Here is a 7243-nt window from a genome sequence, read left to right as displayed (position 1 = left end):
CTTATAACCCTTCTTCTACTTCCATTTGGAAGTGTTAGAAGTAGAAGGTGCAGACTTTGTTCTTGAGGTCGAATCTCGATGAATCTGCTTAGAAGGTGAAGCAACATTTTCCTCACCTACCTTCCTCTCCTTACTTTTCAGCAAGGATTGGAATGTTTGCAACTCATTGAGGAGAGTTGTAAGGGTATAGTCCACTTTGTTTAGTATCGCATTACTAACAAAATGTATGAAGCTCTCTGGCAACCAGTGCAGAATTATGCTAACCTGGCTGCCCACATCAATGTGCGATCCATTCATCTCCTTCAAATTGAAGTGGATCATCATATTTAGCACATGTTCACGAACAAAGGTGCCTTTGGAGTTGAAGATGCATTTAAGAGCTTTGTGCTTGAGCTGTTTAGACGGTTGTCCGAACATTCCCCGTAGGGATTCCATGATCTCACGTGCTGACACCATAAGCTCATGCTTCTTGGCCAAAACATCATTAAGACTGGCCAAGATGTAAGCTAGAGCCTTCTCGTTCGCCCATGTCCATCTCTTATAAGGCTCTCGAACACTTCGAGTGGCGTTCTAAGGTGGAATAGGAGGACACTCCTCTGTAAGGACGAACCTTAGGTCATCGACGTTTAATATAGTAGTGATCGTATGTTTCCAACTAACGTAATTCTCTCCAGTCAATTTGTCGGTGCTTAATAGAGCTGATGTGGCTGTAGCCATTACGTTGTTGAAAAACGAACAAACTTAATGAGTCTATGCAATACCACTTTTAACACCAATTTTTGTTTTAGCAAAATAGTTTCCATGTACCCTAAGTTAAAAGACATCTATTTCACAATGATGTCCCAGCGAGGCTGGACAAACGTAACTGGTTGGGTGATCAGATGCCTCTTCACTGGGATGAGACACTCTTAACCATTAGGCATAAACAAAACTTGTAACTGACCCTAACAGTCACCATTTTTCGGTCTAGAACTGTTAACCTTTAACAATTTCGCATAAGTATAACCCCTAATTTTTGGCTCTAGAGTCCCGCCCTAATGTGCCCACCGTAGGGAAAAAGCAGATTAGGACAAGAGATTAAAACGGCCTTATCCTATACAGGAGATCAGATAAAGAGTCGTGAAAAACTAGCATCCTATAGGGGGACACTCCCAGGGTGCCTCGAGGCAATGCACAGAAACGTTATCCAACCTAATGAGAAAGACCGTGGGATATGCTGTGGCACGTCTCCCTCCCACTTACTATGAACATTCTCTCCATTCACCTTAGTATTGACCTACTTAAACACCATACTTTAGGGGGACACTTCCAGGTGCCATGAGGTCGAGGATAGATCTCACGGTGCGAACATAAAGGAGAGAAACATGAAGAGGTTTAAATGAAGTATCATATATCCTAAGTACCTCCCACTGAATGTTCTACCTAGGGGTTTATTAACTTAGACCATCTGACTACTAATTTAATCTAAGTCAGTTTAATTTGCTAAAAAATAACTCTTTTCTTTGAAATTAAACAAGTTCAAGTCAAGTCTCATTAAAATCTTTAACATACTATCCTTAAATTTGCGTGCATGCATCAAATGGATCCAATTCATCTTTCCAGGTAGGTTCCAAGTTAGGGGTGTTTCATTTCCATCAGCTTAACTACCCCAGCCTAGACAGAACCCACCTTAGACAAAAGGTCCCTTATAGATAGATTTGTTACATATTTAATCTCTTATTAGTCAATTTAATCCTATTAAACTTATTAAAGATTAAACGTTAGGTTGCTAATCTCATTAGAACCATTATCTTAGGTCAATCTCCACCATGTTTTAAAACACTTTTAAAACCATGATTCAAGCCTAAGTTTGCATGCATGTCTTTTTTTTTATTGATTTTAGTTCTAATTTCCATTACAACACTTATAAAAGAAACAACCAAAACCCATTCACATTGCCATGCACAACTAGGTATTTATAACTCTTATAAATTTAACCTATGTGCCATGCTTCATCAACTGTCCATTCATTACTATATATACAACTTTTATATACTTTGTAATGAACTAAGAAAACATGCTTCCATATACCCTTATACTATAATAGTTATAATATAAAGATGATGCATGTCTCTGCTTAATGCATGCATAAATATAACTCTTATATTATATGATGCATGAGTATGCTCTTATGTAATTTAAATCATGCAAACTACTATACCATAACACTTACAATATAGAGATGATGCATGGCCAATGCATAAACTAAGGTGAGATTTAAACTATATGGCATACCATATGACATATAATCAAACATACATCTTACGTACATTCATCAAAGACTAATGGATCGGGATGATTTAGCCTAAAAAACCAAAAATTAAAATTCTATTTATTACATAAATCCATTGAGCAAATCGGTTCTTAGGCGAACCAGATCTTGAACCACGCGGCGAAGCCTCCCTGATCGTTTAGTAAACTGACCGAGTATCCACGATCACTTAGCAACGACTGAGTACCATTTACAATGCGATGAAGCATGAGGCACTCAATCGTTTAGTGCACTAACATTAAATGCACAAGTCTAAACGATTGTTTAGACGACTACGTTGCTGTGAAGCACGATCGTCTAGACCATCATAGAGCAAACGCTTAAGGAACTCTTACTATTTGATCGTGTAATCAGTAACTAAGCGATGAAGCTTACTGAGCTATACGATCGTTTAGTGCATGCGCGTTCACCTTGCTGTCAAGTACCTCATATTCAATGATCACTTACCCCATCGTTTACATGGTCTGACCAACACTTGGTCTTCTTCTTCCTTGAAGCTTCATCACGAGTGACTCACACTAACTCAAACAATTTGAATTACAAACTCGATAGGAAGTTAATATGCCCAAAAACACAGGGGCCCTTACAATTAACTTTGAATGTAGAAGAATTAAATAACCAGAGGCAACCATCCCAGAAACACCATTAATCAACATCCACAAACCTATTTAACACTCAAATAGAATGCATACATGCTTTACCCACCAAGAATATAAATGCTATTCTATACAACAATGGATTTGGAATATCAGAACCTAGCTCTAATACCAATTGAAGGATCTCTTTTAAAAAAGAACCTACAAGTGGAAGAAAGATCGTTCCAAATTCATTGTGATAGATTTACAAGCATTCACAAACATACAAGCCAGTTATACATTTCAAAACAAATTACTACATGCTTTGATAAATTCAATACAAAGGAACGAGAGATATATCTTTTGAAGAACTCTTCTTCTACCTTTCTCTCTCGTGGATTCTTGGACCAACACCTCTCACTGTCACTTAGAATGCCAAGACAATCGTCTATCCAAATCTCTCATTGTCACTCAACAAACGAACAGTCTTCTCCAAGAACAACTAGCCTTTCAGACACCACCACTTAGTCACCTTAGTATTCTCGAAGTGAGAATCCAGGAGCTGTGGGCTCTGTTGGATTTGGTAGAGGGATAAATGATAACGGGCAGAAATGCATATTATCATAGTGCTAAGTTCTTAAACAATGTTGGCTTGCATTGATAAAACATGTTAAATTTTGTCCAAAAAACATCAGATTCATAATATTGCAGTCGCATGAGTTCATCGCATTAGAACAGTTGATTTTCGTATTTTTTTGCAGAATATGTGATGATGAAAGGTGGAAATTGCGATCATAGGAAATCATTGGTTGAGCATAGCATTAGAATAGTTGATTTTCGTATTTTTTGTGCAGAATATGCGATGAGCATAGCATCACCGCAAGGCTTTGCGATGATCGTGTTCACAAACATTTGATCGAGAAGGTTTGCCGCAACTTGGTAGGCGCAACATGATGGGCGCATCTCGGTGGAAGGCTAATTAATCGTGATGGGACAGAAAGCTGATGACAGTCGAATCCAAATTAAGTTGACAGTCGATAACGATCACAAGTACATTCAGTTTTTTGGTAACAAATATTCGGTGCACCAGTCAGGAATTAGAGCCGTCCCCTCTATAAAATCATGAGAGAGAAGCCGCCTTTCACCCTGGATGTTCTATAAATACCAAAAGCATCCTTTAGAAAAGGGGTTAATCAGTTCACCAGTTTAAAAATTTAAGAGCTCAGCTCGTCTTTGTTCATAGTTTTCCTTTCGTTTTAAGGCGGAGCAAGAGAAGAGTAAAGACGTCATAGATCGCTCAGGGAAACTCGAGAGAGAACCTTGAGGCGTAGAATTAAAGAGCCGGCTAACTCTCGCGAGAGCAAGATTACCTTTTAAATACGAGTAGAAAAACAGTGTAAAAGCCTAGGCATTAAGAGATTGCTTCCAGGCCCTTTATTCTATACTTGCATTGTTATTTTGTACTTCATCTTTATATTTATACAATGGAAGTTCTTATTCTACATTTGTTCACTCTCATAGTATGCATGAGTAGCTAAACTAATCGAATGGGTTGAGAAGAACTAAGATAACATGACCTAGGAAGTTCATTGCTTGCGATTGTCTTGTTTTATGCTGTGCCAAATACCCTTTAGAGCTACTTGAGAGAGAGTCTAAAGAAAGAACCTAATGAATCGGGAGAGCTAGGTTAGAACTGCATAAACAAGAGATAGGGACTTAGAGATAAGCTATGTTTGTCAACCTGCATCGCATGCATCCTAGAGATGGGAATGATATTATGTGGTCGCCTTATTTGTGTGTGTGTCATTTTGTCATCGCATAAATAAGAATAGAGGCTTATGCGTAGGTCCTATAGACTTAGCACATATATCGTATGCGTTCTAGCTTTAGAAGCCATGGCATTCACACCGAGAGGTGGTTTACTGTTGTATGCATGTTACATGATCGCATAGCATGAACGTATCCTAGGAAGTTTTAGCCGAAACTTTTCTCAACCTGTTCACTGAATACTCATCGCATTTCCCATTTAATCAACTCTTTTCAAACTCTGCCACATTTGTTATTTTTTTATCATTGCAAACAACAACCTCAACAACTATTTATTTATTTGGCTATCGCAAAGTTTTCATAAAAATTACAAATGCAACCTTTTTTCACAAGTCCCTAAGTTCGACCGTGGACTTACCAGGAAACTCAGTGGAATTTACACTTGGATTCCGCTGAGGAAACTTGAGTGCACAACATAATTTCAGCATCGCATATCGTCCATAGTTCACTTCATAAAATCAAGGATCAAGGTTTTGGCACCATTGTTGGGGACTTCGGCAAAATAGTGTACTAACGGTAATTTTTTGATTTCTTTGCAGACTCTCAATCTCTGGCGAATTACGATCTGAAGATTGAGAGAATGTTTAGACGGGGACTGAGAAACTGCCAACAGCAACCACAGTCAGATAAAGAAGAGATGACAAAGCAGCCTGGAAACGGAGCACCAAATGATAACAATTTCATGGAAAATCCAATCCTGCTGGCAAACGATCGCAATAGACCCATTAGGGACTATGCATCGCCAAACCTCTATGATTTCTCTCCAAGAATCATGAGGCCTGCTCTCGACAGAAGCCGATTCGAAATGGCGATTCGTAGCAAGGCGTGGCGAGGACTCGCATGCCCACCTCCGAAGCTTTATTGAAATCTGCAATACTTTTGTGTTTCCGAAAATCTCTGCCGAAGAAGTTCAACTAACTTTGTTTCCATTTCCTCTCTGTGATTAGCCGCTGGTGGTCTGCTTGATAAAACATATAACGAGGTGAAGAATATCTTGGATCGCATCTCTAAGAACCACGAAGATTGGAGAGAGATTGATAAGAGGTTGAGAATCAAAGACAATGATGCAAGTAATGGTGCTATTGCTTCACTACTAAATCAGATGACCGCAATGATGAACTTAATCCAGGGAATTACGATCAGCAGCCCAACACCGCAAAATGGGCAAATCAACGCAATCAGTCAAAACACCGCAAGGTGCACGACTTGCGGTGATGGGCACGTGATGGAAGATTGCCCGCAAAATCCACAATCCATTTACTTTGTGAAAATAATCCCTTTTCGAATACCTACAACCTTGGGTGGTGAAACCACCCCAATTTTGCTTGGAAGAATCAGCAACAGAATTTCCAACTCGTGGCGCAGAAAGAAGGGCCACCAGGATTCTTCCCACACAACAATGGTCAGACAAACAATCAAGAAAATAGCTCACAACCACTGCAATCCTCTTCCTTGGAAAGCCTATTGAAGCAATACATAGAGAAAAATGAAACTGTGCTTCAAAGTTAGGCTACGTCCATTCGAAATCTAGAATTACAGATGGGTCAGATTGCGAGTGAGATGAAGAGTAGACCGCAAGGGGCTCTGCCGAGTTCAATAGAACTCCTACGCAACCCGGGGGGATCAGGTAAAGAGCAATGTCAGGTTGTGACATTGCGAAAGTGGGAAGACTGTGGAGGGAGAAGAAGGAGCTTAGTCGACAGCTCCATTGGTGGCTGAAACCTGAAGTTTCGGTTGATGCAAGAAGAAGAAGGAGAAAAAGAAGCAGTCGAACCAAGGTTGGATTCGACCTCAAAGGCAACTGAGACGGGGACCATGAAAGTACAGTTACCTCTTTTCCACAGAGGCTAAGGAAGAAAAAAAGAACTAAAGAGGTATAGTACCAACACTTTCTGTCTATGTTAAAGCAATTACATATTAATATTCCTTTCAATGAAAGCAGATTGAGGAGATGCTTGCGTACGCAAATGTATCTGAAAGGTATATGGCAACAAATAAGAGGGGAGCTGGTAAGGTATTGCCAAGATGGTGCCTAAATCATGTTCAATAATCAATCATTTCACCAAAGACCGAAGATGAGTGATGCCTGGGAGCTTTAATCTATACCCTGGTCCATAGGAGGACCTGTACATCGGGCAAGCTCTGTTGTGTGACCTTGGAGCCAAGCATAAATTTGTTGCATCTGTCAATCTTTTAGGAGCTTAATGTTGGCGAACTCTGTGCTACAACGGTGACTCTCCAACTGGCCAATAGATCTCTAGATGTTATCAGAGGGAAAGGTGAAGGGATGTGCTGATAACCATTGACAAATTTATCCTACCAGCCGACTTCATCATTTTGGACTACGAGGCCGACAAAGATGTGCCCATCATTCTGGGGTGACCATTTTTATCAACAGGTCATGCTTAGATTGGTGTGCATAAAGGGGAAATCACTTTGAGCATCAACGGACAGAAGCTCAAGTTCAACATAATTCATGCCATGAAGTTTCCGAATGAAGAAGACCTGCATGACTTCGATGATGACCAGA

This window comes from Benincasa hispida, chromosome 7 (assembly GCF_009727055.1).
Source record: "Benincasa hispida cultivar B227 chromosome 7, ASM972705v1, whole genome shotgun sequence".
NCBI lineage: Eukaryota > Viridiplantae > Streptophyta > Magnoliopsida > Cucurbitales > Cucurbitaceae > Benincasa > Benincasa hispida.
This window is presented reverse-complemented; position numbering follows the sequence as displayed.